The sequence below is a fragment of the Acomys russatus genome, chromosome 3 (genome assembly GCF_903995435.1).
Source record: "Acomys russatus chromosome 3, mAcoRus1.1, whole genome shotgun sequence".
In the NCBI taxonomy this organism is placed as follows: domain Eukaryota; kingdom Metazoa; phylum Chordata; class Mammalia; order Rodentia; family Muridae; genus Acomys; species Acomys russatus.
The window spans coordinates 44,138,748-44,153,034 of record NC_067139.1 but is presented as its reverse complement, the minus strand read 5'-3'; the positions used below and the strand labels follow the sequence as shown (position 1 = coordinate 44,153,034).

Below are 14,287 nucleotides of genomic sequence, written 5' to 3'. Positions count from 1 at the left end.
GAGCATTTCTTTTATGTCCTTATGATTGTTTAAAGTATTTATCTAGTTGGTGTGTGTGTGTCTGTGCACACGTGCGTGTGTGTGCACACGTACACAACCAGTGCTCATAATGCAATGGGAGGTAATCCAAAGCTACCAGAAATGGTTAAGAAGAGTTCAGTTGGTTGTCTCCCCAGCTCCAGTATGGCAATGCACCATGCCAGTATTGGCGAGGGTGTACCTCTTTGCAAAGCTGTCCTGCAGGGAAGGCCATTTCTGTGTTACTTTATTCCTAATTGAAAGGGAAAGTCTCCAGGTAATAGCACCCTGCCTGAGTGGTTGGCATTTGAAATTTGTTACTTTCCAATAAACAGGAACCTGTAAGGGTCAGAGCATCATGAACTTCCTGCTATAGCTTCTGTAGGAATGACTAGAATGTACCCAAAAGATCCCTCTGGGATCTTTTAAAATGCTTTTGGTCATACTGTGCTGAGACCAAAGAGTTCATATCAGAAGTGTTGGTCTTGTTTATTCTCACAAAGTCCAGGGATACTTGGCAGCTATGAACATAGAACTCAGAGTTATGGGAAGTGAAAAAAGTCTGAAAAAAAAAAACACAACACCCTTCTCTGAGAGGAGGAATAATGCCCCCTTTGACAGTAACATCCTTCCTCCGCACCCTGTCACAGGAGCAGAGGAGCACAGATGGAAGACAGCAGGGTACAGAATGGAGAACTTAAAAATATAAGCAGCAATTATCAAGCACTTACATTTCGAATACTGATCAAAGACAGCAGATAGCCTGTCTATGATAATTACAAGTCTATGGAAACTTTTTCCTTCCTTACAGAAAAATCCTAGCAGCCAATTTTAGTCTCCACTTTTAGGAACCACATTAGGACACCATTCCTGATATAAGACACGGGGGCTTGTATAGATATAGACAAACCATGGTGTCATCCGGATAGAATGCCAGTCTATTTTCCCTGTGTTGGCCAGGGAAGTGATGGACCACTATGTGGAAGGCAGTGGATAGATGAGTGAAGTGCTGGTTGATTTCAGATTTGTTCCTTGAATATGATTGATTTCCTGTTTACACCAATTATAAGAAATATATTGAAAGGGACAGGGGTATCCTTTAAAATGTTAGTGTGAGGGTAGACCCTTATGTTATTGGGTAGAGAAAATAGAAATGTCCATGGCCTGCAGCCTCAGTTTTCAATTTTATTTTATATTTTATTTGCATACCATTCTATCACTGCGCTTTTGCACATGATCACTGTCCCTTCCTACCACTGCATCCATTTCACCTTGGCTTTGGAGGTTTTCCAAGAAACATTGATAACTAATATATTGTCTGACTTTAAGCACAAAAGCAAACAGATGGAAATATGTCAAAATAATGTCAAGCAATGTCATGAAGACATGGGGATTGTATTTATACAGTCTCAAAAAAGAAAAATGGGACTCACATTTTCCAATTTGAAAATGTATGATAAATAAAACAGCATAGTTTTGGTATAATGGGAACCACGTGGATCGATGCAGTAAAATTGAAAGTCTTGAAATGGGCTCAGATATTTATAGTCAATTGATTTCCACCAGGGGTGCCAAGGCCATTTAACGTGAAAGGAAGAGTTTTGTGAACAAATGATTCTAGGACACCTAGATGCAGCCAACTAAAGTTAGAGCCTCACTTCAGATCATATATATATATATATAGAAAGAATGTAATGTGGGTTAAACATATAAATAAAGAAGATAAAGACAGAAAGTTCCTAGAGGAAAACACAGGGGTACGTTTTAATGATGTTGGATTTGCCAATGGAACCTTAGATATGACAACAAAAGTATATGCGATAAAAAAAATAAATGAACTTGACTTCATCAAAATGTAAAACTTGTGTAGCTCAGAGTACTCTCCACAAGGCAAAATAAAAGACGTCTGTAAAATGGGGAGATGTTTGTACATAATTTAACTGGTATTTAGTGATAGATGATCATCAGTGAGGATATGGTACATGTCTAGAATATACAAAGAACACTCAAGACTCAACAATAAAACATCAGGCATCCCCAGGGATGACTGAGCAAAAGAACTGAGGAGACATTGGACCAAAGAGGTTATAGAAACACTCAAGAAGCACATGAAAAGATGTTTGGCATCAAGTCAAGTCACTGAGTACTGCAAAAAAAAAGTTAAAGAGATTATGATCATAATTTAAGGAAAATAGCATCAGCAAGGCAAGTGTGAAAGAGAAACCCTTACCCGTTACTATGGAAAATATAAAATAATGCATTTTCAGGCATATTCTAATCATTTTTAAGAAATAATTCAAATAGTTTCTTATAAGATTTAACATAGTATTACTGCATGGCCTGGAAATTCCATTTCTGTGTGTACATGCACAGTGTTTCCAACAAAAATGTGTGTATTATTGTTCATAGAAATATAATTCACAATAGCTAATAAGTGAAAAAAAACACCAATTGATAAATAGATAAATAAAAGTGATATCCATATAAAAGAATATTATTTATCCATAAAAATGCTAAAGTACAAGGTGACGGGCTGTGGGAAGAGAGACAACCAAAATGAAGGGGTAGGGATGGACACCTCTAATCTTGTAATCAGACTAAAAACTAAAAAGTTGGGAGGGACACATCATGCATGGCTTGTTAAAGCTTTTCCTCAAAGCTCTGAGTTATTAAATAAGATCCTCCATGTCAGACGTGGGAAAACTCTTATGAGTTATTGGTCAATGAAGCCCTAAAGGTCCATAAAACAATATAGCCTTGTGTCATTTCTCATCAATAACTATATGTTAAGACCATATTGCTGAAGTTATAACACACCTGGGTTACATTATATAGAGCAATCTAGCTGAGGCTGAGGTGGAGCTCTCCTTCAGTCCAACTAGTGCTACCAGGTGATGTGCAGGCACTCAGAAGAGCAAAAGCATCAATAGTCTTATATATCTGTAGTCTATACAAATGACACCACTTGGGCAATAGTGGCACAACTATTCTGGGGATAACTAACTGCTCTCTGTTTAAATTAGAGTCTCACCACACAGGAGGAAATCCACACCTGGTACTGTAGAGCCACCCAGAAGCCAATGGCTGGGAAGAATATGAGACCTAAAAGAGGGGAACTGATTCTGTTGTCAGGTAAATTGACCACCCATAAAGTATGTATGCTAATACACAAAAGCAGTTACTAATCTCAGCTTTAGCCGGTGAGGCCTCTCTTTCCAGTGAACTGTGGCAGTGATGGAGTCGTGTAGCTGTAAAAGGTGCGGAGAATAAGTGACAGCTGAGAGCTCAGCACTAAAACAGACATTTACGCCATTCGCTTTGAAGACCCAGAGAGCGTTATGGAAGAAGGACAGGACATTCTTCACAGTTGAGTGGAGAGTGGGGTCTGACTTTCACATGAACTCTGGTGTCCCATATTTGACAATGTCCCCTGGAGGGGGAGGCCTGCTGGCACTCAGAGGAAGGATAGCGGGCTACGAAGAAGAGGCTTGATACCCTATGAGCATACACAGGAGGAGGAGGTCCCCCTCAGTCACAGTCATAGGGGAGGGGAGTAGGGGGAATGTGGGAGGGAGAGAGGAATGGGAGGATACAAGGGATGGAATAACAATTGAGATGTAATACGAATAAATTAATACAATATGTTTTTTAAAAAGAGCCAGAAGGCAGGAGGAGGCCTGCGAAGTTCCGAAGTTCCGTTTCCTAGATAACACACAGCGCAACAGTCACAGGGCCCAGAGTGCATTATCTACATGTAGGAAACTGCCAAAGACCCAACTTAATAAAAAGAACTACTTTTTAAGCCAACTCCAAAAATCATCAAATAGCCATTCATACTGTGAAATCTAAAAATTATTCAGGAATATCTAAAAATATCTTCCATTGCCCAAGTCCTTTATTTGTATCCTGTACCCAATTTGAAAGTAGTTTTTTTTTTTATGCACATTATTATTTCATGTGGGTTTTAATTTGCTCTATAATTTTTAGAATGGCTGTCTGATTGAGACAATTTGGGTGGACAGATTGTGTAAAAAAATATTTTATTCATATAGTAATACTCTTAATACATTTTCATTTGTTTTACCTAAAAATAGTGAAATACAGATTCGCACTACAATATGGATGCACTTTGAGAAAATTATACAAACTTATAGGACATATACAGAAGCCTGTTATTATGCATTCATGCACAAAATTCCCAGAGTAAACAAAGCAGCGGCGGCAGAAGCAGACAGTGGTTGTAGGACCCAGGGAAGTTAGAGAGAATGAGGGGTACCTACCTAGTGGGTGCAGTGTTCCTGGTGACGTAACAGTGTTTGGAGCTTGCCTTGCTGTGTTTTGTGCTTCTACTATCGAATGTTCCAGCCAGATAGTTCACAAAAAGCACTAACATATTTCTCAATGTCTGTGGCTGACAAGTCCAGCTCAAGCTGTGTGTGGCCTTTTTTTTTTTTTTTTTTTTTTTTTTTTTTTTCAGTGTTCCACTTGGTAGAAGGCAGAAAGGTAAAAAGAGATTGAATGTTCTGTCTCCATAGCAGAAGACAGTGGCTCCATTTCTGAAGCCCTTTTAGAAGGGGTGCTAGTGACCTAAACTTACATCTTCCAAAGGTTCCACCCCCCATCCCTAGTTTGCTAGGGGTTAAGTCTCCATCAGATGGTTTCCAATGGACACATTCAGACTACAGTAGAACCCAATGGACAATTACACAGCAGTGAGAATGTGTGAACCACCACTAAATTATACACTTTGCATATTAGTTGTATGTTATAATTTACCTCAGTTAAAATGTGCAATAATATATCATGGTCACGATTCTTAAGAAAACCAGGACTAAAAAAATGAGCATAAGATTCCAATTACATAGAAGAAAATATGTCTAGAAGAAAAACTAATATAAAATGTTAATGAGGATATACTTAGGTTATAAAATAGTGAATGATATGATTTATCTTTAATATGGTTTGTATTTTTCAAGTTTGCCTCAACGTGTACTACTTTAAAAGTAAGACATGGCAAAATTCTCTTAATTGGTTAAAAGTATGACAGGAAGTCCCCTTTTATCCCAGCATGTCAGACCAGAAAACCTAGCTATGAGAAAGGGAAAAGAAGAGGCAGAACAGAAGAGTTGATTTCTGAATGAAAGAGCTTGAGTCCCGTCAAGGAGGCTGCTCTGCAGAACACCTGATGTCCCCTGACTGGATGAGGGCCCCATAGAGCCTGCAGCAAAACTGCTGCCTGCCACACCATGCTGATGACGCTCACTACAAAGCCAGGTCACTGAGAGGCAGAAGGTGGCTCCTGGGTCTTCTGGGGAAACAAGTGAGGCGTGGGAGTTAGATGAGTGAGTAGCCCAAGTGTGTGAGTGTAGGGGCTTAGAATGCTCGAGGCTCTCGCTTCACTATCCTCTGTTTTTTGCAGTTGCACTACTTCCTACATCAGATCTTGGCAAAGGGACTAGGAGGAAGCCGTGGGGCGTGTCACTTTCACACAGAGACCTTTGATAGCAATACATCTCTGGAAGGATCAGGGCTTCTTGGCTCTTGGGATTTTGTCATTAATTATTGTAATTCAGAAGTTGGAACTCAGGAGTCAGGTTTCATCACAACAGAAACCCTAACAATACATTGGTACAGTAGCCACCAGGCAGCAGGCGGCAAGGAGCTGCTTTCAGGAGAGAGACAATGATGATCTGGGTGCCTGTGCCAGTGGGTAGCTTAGCAAGGCCCCTTGTGAGCAGCCACTCTAAAAGCAGGTGGTTAGTGTGTGCTGATTACCAATAGCTACAATACATATGGTAAAGTGCTGCTAGAGTGATGAGCTGTGGGAAGAACTAGCTAGCTTACAATATAAACAAGACAATCAAATGTGTGGACTCCTATCTCACGGCTTCGTAGCAGTCCCCAACTTATCCTCCCCACGGGGTCCGATGATTCACAGAAAAAAAAAAAAACAAAGTGTAAGATATGGACTTCTTCTTCATCATTCCTGGAGCCTCAAGCTAACGGTTATCCATTGGGATGACAAAAAGACTGGAAAGTAAACTTCAAGTACATTTGAAAATTATTCCCCCACCCCCACCCCCCAATTTTTCATGGATGGCTTTGACTCCTGGAACACATGGGCAGTAGTCAGGAGAAGTTTAGCTCTTTCTGAATGAAAGCACATTAGCCAAAGCCACCAGAAGCTAGGAGCTAAGAGCCTCTAGCCATGCCTACCAATGACTGCCAGGTCTCTACCTCTCATAAACAGGAAGTGCTAAGGAGACTGCACAGCCTCAGAGGCAGCATGATAGCCCCCATGCCTGTTCCAGTTGGTGGCGAGCAGAATTGCAGTCTTCAGGAGAACAACAGACAGAGAAAAACACTTGCAAACAGCATAATCCAGGAGTCTCACCACCTGGAGGAACAAAACCCTTCCCTCCTCTGGCAAATTCCAGTCTCCCAGGAGCTACTGGGTGACTCCACTTATTTTCCACTCTCTAAAGAACTGGAAATTACTGAGGGGTTGGAAAGATGGCTCAGTGGGTAGAGAGCACGTGCTCCACAAACACCAGGATCTGAGTTTGTATCTCTTAAGTCTGGCTCATTCTTGTAAACATGTGCACGTGCGCGCGCGCGCGCGCACACACACACACACACACACACACACACACACACACACACGTGCAAACACACACACACACATGCACGCGCACACACACACACACACACACATGCACGCACGCACACTCACACACACACACACACACTATTTGGCTTCTCAGCTAAGAGAGTTTACTGTCCTTATCCTTGTGTTATAATAAGGGTCAATGAATACACAATGGGTCTTTTTAGTATCTAGATTTCTAAGCAAAAGAAGGCACTCAGAGACCTGAGAGCCTACATTGGGGCTTCCTGAGTCATATAGATGGATATCAGTGTCACTCTTAGAAAGGATGGCATACCTTCTGTGTCTGGAATGAAGGAACTGCCAACAGGATCCAATTTCCAATCATCAAAGAGATCGACTATAGCAGCATCAGTTAGTGCTGATTAGCTGTCTCTTCTAGGGCTGAACTCCAATGGGTGCTGGTGACAAATCAGAATATCCCACACTGACAGTCACTAGGCATACATGCCCCACCCTGTGCAGCTCACCCTCCCTCATGCAGACCTGAAGGCCATACCAGTAGTGTTAGTCAACAGACTCTAAGCTAATATGCTTTCTCCATCTCTTTCCCTGACCACTGAGTCCTTACAGGCCATGTATTGCTGAGAACATAACTATCAGGTCCACCAAACTGCAGGTGCATTTATGTGAGTAAAAGATAATCATGTGTTTATAGGATTTGTCTGATACAGTTCCAGGAATAAACTCCAGCATATACAAGACTTGTTTTGTGACAAAAATGCTTAAAGACACCAACTTCAAGGACCAATAAGTGATGTCAGTATTATAGCAGATGCCAGGATTCTAAGCATGAGGCTTAGAGCATGGATCTGTCCCATCCTTTTACTGCTGGATATTTGGGGAAGGTCACCTGGCCACTCTGAGCTTCTGCTAACCTCTTGCAAAAGGGAGGCTGGCACATTTCTAGAGTTGTCAGGTGGTAACTTTGGCCATTGATTGCTTTGCTCCATGTAACTATCAGCTTATTTGCATCTTTCTATATTTAAATTAAAGAACTGGATATGAAATGTGGGAGACTAAATTGAGGGAGATGCTTATAAAAAATGATTCCTCTTCAACTTAAAATGGTGAATGTGGTTTCAGCCTTGTGGATACCAAAAGCCAGCTGAGAAGTATGCTACAGTCTATTGGGAAAGAGAGATATTACTATGTGGGATAGCCTAATTTTCTAGCAGCAGGGCTAGCAAATAAGCTTCCTCCAGGGGACCAGAAAGAAAAGGAGTCTCAGCAGCTGCAGTTCTGCAGCTGTACAGAGGGCAGATCTCTGCCACAGCCCCATGGCACATGCCTTTGCTGATATGTCATTATTCAGTGTAGTAAGTGTGAACTCTAATTATAGTGTTCTGTTTTCTAGAGATATTGTCATGAGTTTCACTTTATTTGTATTACTTTCATTCTTCTTACATGTAAGCTGCCTTCTTCTTCATCATCTTCTTCTCCTCCTCCTTCCTCCTCCTCCTCCTTCTTTTCCTTCCCCTCTTCCTCCTCCTCAATACCAATTAATTTTGGCACCAGCTGATTACATGACAATTCAATCCTGATGCAAGTTAAGGGTTATTTCTGAAGACTCTTAACTCCACATGGTAAGGACTCATTCCCACCAGGCTTTTCTCATTGCAGAAGACAGCCACAATTGGGGATCCCAGGCTTTCCACAGTCTGTCTGGCTAACTGTAAATTCAGCAGTTCCCATTACTACCTGTCAAGTCACTTACATGACTCAGGAAAATATTTTACTTGCTATTACTGTTTTGGAAAAACACACATAATTTAATAGATAGCAAAATGTAAGATGGTTAACCATGGCAAGGTGTGAAGGCAGGTAGAAGTGAGAGCATATATTCAGGCATACAGTGTGCACTGACCTGAAAACTTTCTGGATCATACTGGCTAAAACATAGTTAGCAGGCTAAGGAGATGGCTCAGTGGGTAAGAGTGCTTACTGTGCAGGCATGAGGACCTATGTTCAAATCCCTGGCACTCACGTAATGAGGCAAGCATAGCTACACATGCCTATCACCACAGAATTGGGGGACAGAGACAGGCAGCTCCCTGGTACTCAATGCCCAGCCAACCTACTCAAACAGTGAACTTCTGGTACACAGAGAGATCCCGCCTTAAAGAAATATAGTGGAGAGATAGGGGAGGATGCTGAGGTCTTCCTGTCTTATGTTTCTTATGCATGCACAGAGCACACACCTGCATACCCAATACACATCACAGACACACACACACACACACATGCACGTATGCACACACACACACACACACACACACACACACACACACATACACACATACAAAGGAAAAAGACAACTTTCAAAGAAGCCATGTATGTTGTCTTATACCAGTCCCAATGTTTTGGAGGCTGAGGCAGGAGGATTGTGGTGAATTTGACACCAGTCTGAGCTATAATGCAAGATTCTTTTTCAAAAAAAAAATTATAAAAGGGTTTTCATGGTTTTGTTGCGTCATTGGCCACTGATGGTAAAACTGAACTTCCAGCCTTCTACTCACTTCCTTTGTGGCTAGGAGTTTCAGCCCTATGATCATGTGGTAATCCCCCAAGTGCTAGCTTCCATTGCTAAGCTTCCAAGAGCCCACCAAGAGTCACTTCATTGGCATAAACCCTTGACAGGGATGAGCAACTGAAGACATTGCTGTAGCCTAGGAAATTCCAATGTGTTTCAGGAGCTCTGTACCACACACTGGAATAAAGGACAAATACAATGTTTTCTGTACAGGGTAATAATGACTTATGGTTAACAACAATGGCTTATTGTTAACTTTGATGCTTAATTTTGTTGTTTGTAATTAAATCATAGGGAGTGCCTGCCATTCATGCTTGAACAGCTTTGGAAGCAGAACTTGAAATGTTTAGATAATTCCCAGCAGGAGTGACTTGTCACTGAGCATTGGGCTGTGGTCACTACTGATTTTACTAATGCTCTTGGTAATACGCATGATTTTCTGCATTTTAAAGACAGTCATCATAGTGATGATGATTTTAGTATATGACATCAGATGTATAAAATCCTTTTATAATTTGTTAGGCTTCCCCTAACAAATAGCTGTCACTCAAGTTCTAAGAGCTAGGAGGGGACCTAATGTGTCACTGAAGAACCCAGATGGCTTGTCAGCTGGCTTCGGTGAGGGTGCAACAGACAGACCTCTTTGTTGCTGTTAGCATGTTGACAGTAACCGTAGCTACCTGGTGACAGGGTGAAATCACAGGTGTCAGTTTGTTTTTGTGCTTCCACTTGGCAGTCCATTTTCTGGAGTAAGTCCCTCATCCAGTGAGTATGTAATTTTGATATTTGCTTAACTTCCCTCCTCTCCATTTCAACAAAGTGAGCTCTCACTCTTTTCAGACACCAGGCATCCCTCAGCTGAGTTTTCTTTCCCTGCAGTTAGGACTGTTTCTGCTTGAAACACTTAGAGGACAGTTCCCCAAATGTTCCAAAGCTAAGCTGCTTATACAGAGACACACATGGACACGTGCTCTTGCACACACATGGTTTTATCCCTTCTCTGACACAAAGAAGGGACCCCTTTAATGTTGTCATTTTCTAGTTTGGTAAATACTGATAATGTACCCATCTTTTTTAAAAAGAGCAAACTTGCACTTAGGAAAATCGGAAACTGATAATAGAGTCTATTGAAGGAAATCTAAACATGGTGACAATCCACAGTCATTTTCTTCTACAAAAAGGCAATAATCTTTCTAATAGGCTTCAGACTTCTTTCACAAATGATTTTTGGGGATGCAGAAACTCTAGTTCAGAGACTCAGCAGAGCTCTCCTGTGGCCAGGAATGAGTATTGAGTAAATTGAATCTAGGAGTGAGGGCATAGGGGACCCATGCCACCTCATAGACGATGAGTGGTGGAGCCAGCTTTCCCATGCTTTGGCCATTGGGGCTGAGTCACACACACCCCAACCCCACACCTTGACTAAGGTCAGCACTGCTATGCTGCCTAAGTACAGAGCAAGAACCACTCTCCTAAGCATTGCCACTGGTGAGAATTGGGCCAGTTCTCCAGAGGGCTGCAGCCAGTGAGGGGCTGAGCCAGTTCTGCACAACCTCTGGACATCCACAGGTTTCCTGATGGCTGCCCTGACCAGGCATGCCCCCATGTTCTTTAGTGGTAATATGAGCCATGGACATCAACAGCGACCCCTGTTGCTGAGCAACCATTGACCCAGCTCAGGCTGGGACCATGGCCCCAGGTGGCAGGGCTGGGCACTCACAACAGGCTGGTCCTCGCTACCCTCGAGTCTCCAGTTGCATTTCTCTTCTCAATGCTGAAGCTGCTCTCCTTTCCTTTCTCTCCCATCTGACCACCACATACCCACCCATTGTGGTGGTTCCCGCTGCAGGCTGGCCACGCAGCTGGTGGACCCCTGGGTGACATCCTCCATCAACACTGTGTGATGTGGTAGCAAGCAGGTGCCTATGACCCACCTGTGCTGTACCCTGGAGGGCAGGTCTGTGGGTGGCTTGGTAGTCTGCAGGTCTATGTCTGTCTTCCTCCTGCCGAACTCTTCTGTGTGTTTATGGCTCACCCATGCCATGAGGCAGAGGGCAGGTCTGCAGGCATCTTTCCCTGCTTGCATCACATGACATGGCAGAATGCAGGTCTTCCTCCTCCCATGCTGTGCTACCAGGATTTGATTTGATTTTTATGTTCTAGGTATAAAATAACTTTGGCCACCAAGCCAAGCATCAAACTAGGATGAACAAAGGACTGCCATCTGCTCTGTCCCTGACTGACAGAAGAAGACCACCACCACAAAGGTAGCTCTTGCCCATTGTCAGGGCTACCCCTCTGACAATGGGCAAGAGCCACCTTGGTGGTGCTGAGCCATGGACCTTGTTTTGGTTTAAAGGGGCAAATTTTCTTTTCCCTAGTGTCCTCTGTGCTAGTCATCTTAGCTGTTGAAATAAACTGTATCAGGATCTGCAAGGGAGAAGCCACTCATGTTTATGTAAACCAAATACAATGTGTGGCTCTGGGTGTGCAGTCTCTGCATTGCCACGCTCAAGAGACAAAGGCTTATCGACGAAAGCTCCTGAGAAATCCGAGCTGCTTGTCTTTCAAGGAATAGCCTTGGAGCACCAGTGGAAAACATAGGATATTTCCCCAAAATCTCTTCCCTTTTGTCTCCCCAATTTACAAATCTACCCTCCATCATGCACGCTATTAAGTACCTCTCATCATCTTTTTATCAGGAATTCTCACCTGAAGACCATATGGAAGGAGTGGACCAAGAGATTCACGTTTATATGCACAGACACAGTCATGGACAATACACGTTAGGCCTGTGCACCTTTGAGTGTCTATTTACGTTCATACACACAGGCACATGAATGTGTAAACAGGTACATCCAGCCTTCAAGTTCTACATCACAAAAATCTATAAAAACAGAACCCACACAGACTTCTTCTTAGAAACCGGAGAGAAGGGAAACTGAGGCAGCACAGATAAGTGTACCTTTCCACGGTGGATGACATGAAAAACAGATAAACAAAACCCACCACTTCACGGGTGGGTTTGTGTCCTCTCTACTCACCAGCCCTTTTCCTTTCTGTGCAGGGTCTGAGCCGCCTCGCCACGTCCGCCTTCTCTTCCACTTCTTCCTGCCTCTTGCTGAATTCCACCTTCAGTCACCTTTCAAAGCTGAGCCATTATGAGGACATCAAAGCCATCATGTAATTTCACGAGAAGTTCTCCTGTGCAGGAGGAAAGTGGAGCTGGCAATTTTCTGGACAGCGAGGGTTGTGTTCCAAATTACTGAAATCAGAGAGAGTCATCCGATAAAAAATGGAGTGTGCCATTTTTCTAAAACCAGGGGCAACTCTGGGGCTAATTTTCTTCTTTGTATGTGCTAATAAAGTTCAGAATCAAAGCTGAAAGCCTAGGTGGATGTCTGCATACCTTTATATCCTAGATAGTCACTACAAGTCCATGACATTCATAGACGTTTTCCTTTTTTATTTATTTATTTATTTTGAGATAGTTTTTCTCTATGTAGCTTTGGCTGTCCTGCACTCGCTTTGTAGGTCAGACTGGCCTTGAAGCCACAGAGATCCACCTGCCTCTGCCTCCCAGAGTGTGAGGATTACAGACTTGGGCCACTGTGCCCGGCTTTCATAGACATTTTCTAAGAAGTTAAGTCATCTGGGGTCCTAATGGCTCAGACTTTGGCATGAGTTGCCATAGCCAGATAGGCTGGACACAAGAGGCACAGGAATGACACCCACTGAGGATTTCCTGCAGGTCTTGCTCGGTAAAAGTTTCAAGACTGCCATCTTGAAAACCAACATTTCTCTAAAGTTTTAAAATCTGTTGTTGAGTTTTCATTAATAACCACAACTGTCTTTAAAAAAAAAAATTAGGCATCAAGGAACCATAGGGGAGTATGATACAGGGTATGAGAGAGTATTTGAGAACCTTACACTAGCAATCCATTTGAACATATGCCAGACTTCAGAACACACATGGAATAGCTCTCCAAACCTCAAGTTTAAAAGAAGATTTGGGACGGAGGCCTAGTAGATACTTGAATGACCTCATGAGCTTTGAACCAATCACATAGGCAGCACTTACTATGTTAACCCCTCCCCTCATCATGACCTCTTCGTTTATTATTGTTGGAGCACTGGCCAATCCACTTACCCATTTAGCTCATGAAATAGTCTTGGGGCACAGAAAATTAGAAAGAATTTTCCTTTTGTTAATCTTAATCTCTTTCTGTGTATGGTCTCTAGAGCAGCACTCCTGAAATTAAACATGTACAACTCTCCTGGCTAGTAGCTCTGAATCCTGTGCATCTCTGAAGAGTGTACATGCAAACAGGCTCATGCGTAGTGATGTGTTTGGCCGATTCTTAGGCCACACTTTGAGTAGCAAGGGGATAGGTAACTGGCTAAGTCTCATGAGGGAGGAAGTATGACCGCTAGTGTTTTCCTAGACAGAGAGAGCGACATATTTTAGTGACAGAAGAAATGGAAGAAAGGCTGGAGGAAGTGAATTGAATCTTCTCTGGAAATCTCCAACACTCTTATCTGCTATTCCTGCAAGAGAGCACTTGGCCTGATGTTAGGGCCCCCATGAAAAGGTGACAATTAATTTGAAAAAAATGTCCCAGGGAATTTTGTGGGCTAACAATGAGCTTGTGTTGAGACAGGAAGAGTCTTAGCAGAGGAATAACTGACAGAGGAAGAGGAGAAACATGCCAGGTCCGGTCTGATTTGGAAGCTATCTAGATTCTTCTAAAACATGAGCACAGATTCATCTCCCCTGTGAACTCATTCAGCAATTTAGCAAACAGCCTGCTGCACAGAGTGGAGGAAATCATATCTTCAATTCCCTAGGTTCTTCAGCAAATACTCAAACTCAAGGCTCAAGTTGAGATCTATGATTTTTTTTGGCTGCAGGCAAATATTGTGTGGTGCTCTCGATTTTTGATGTTAATCGTGTCACATATACATTTAAGAAATGTCATCTAGTTGGGGATTTGGCTTCACCCCAATTTAAGCATAATTGGATCAACGGTTTAAAGGTCACATTACTAAACACCTCACTTTTAGCAAAT

At 42.5% G+C, this 14,287-nt stretch overlaps 1 non-coding gene across 1 annotated transcript; it reads right to left on the bottom strand.

The window, feature by feature from the left end:
• Positions 1 to 11,368: 11,368 nt before the first annotated feature.
• Positions 11,369 to 11,511, bottom strand: LOC127187267 (small nucleolar RNA SNORA48). Its single transcript, XR_007830428.1, has one exon. It is a non-coding gene; the product is annotated as a small nucleolar RNA SNORA48 (small nucleolar RNA).
• Between the last annotated feature and the right edge of the window lie 2,776 nt (positions 11,512 to 14,287).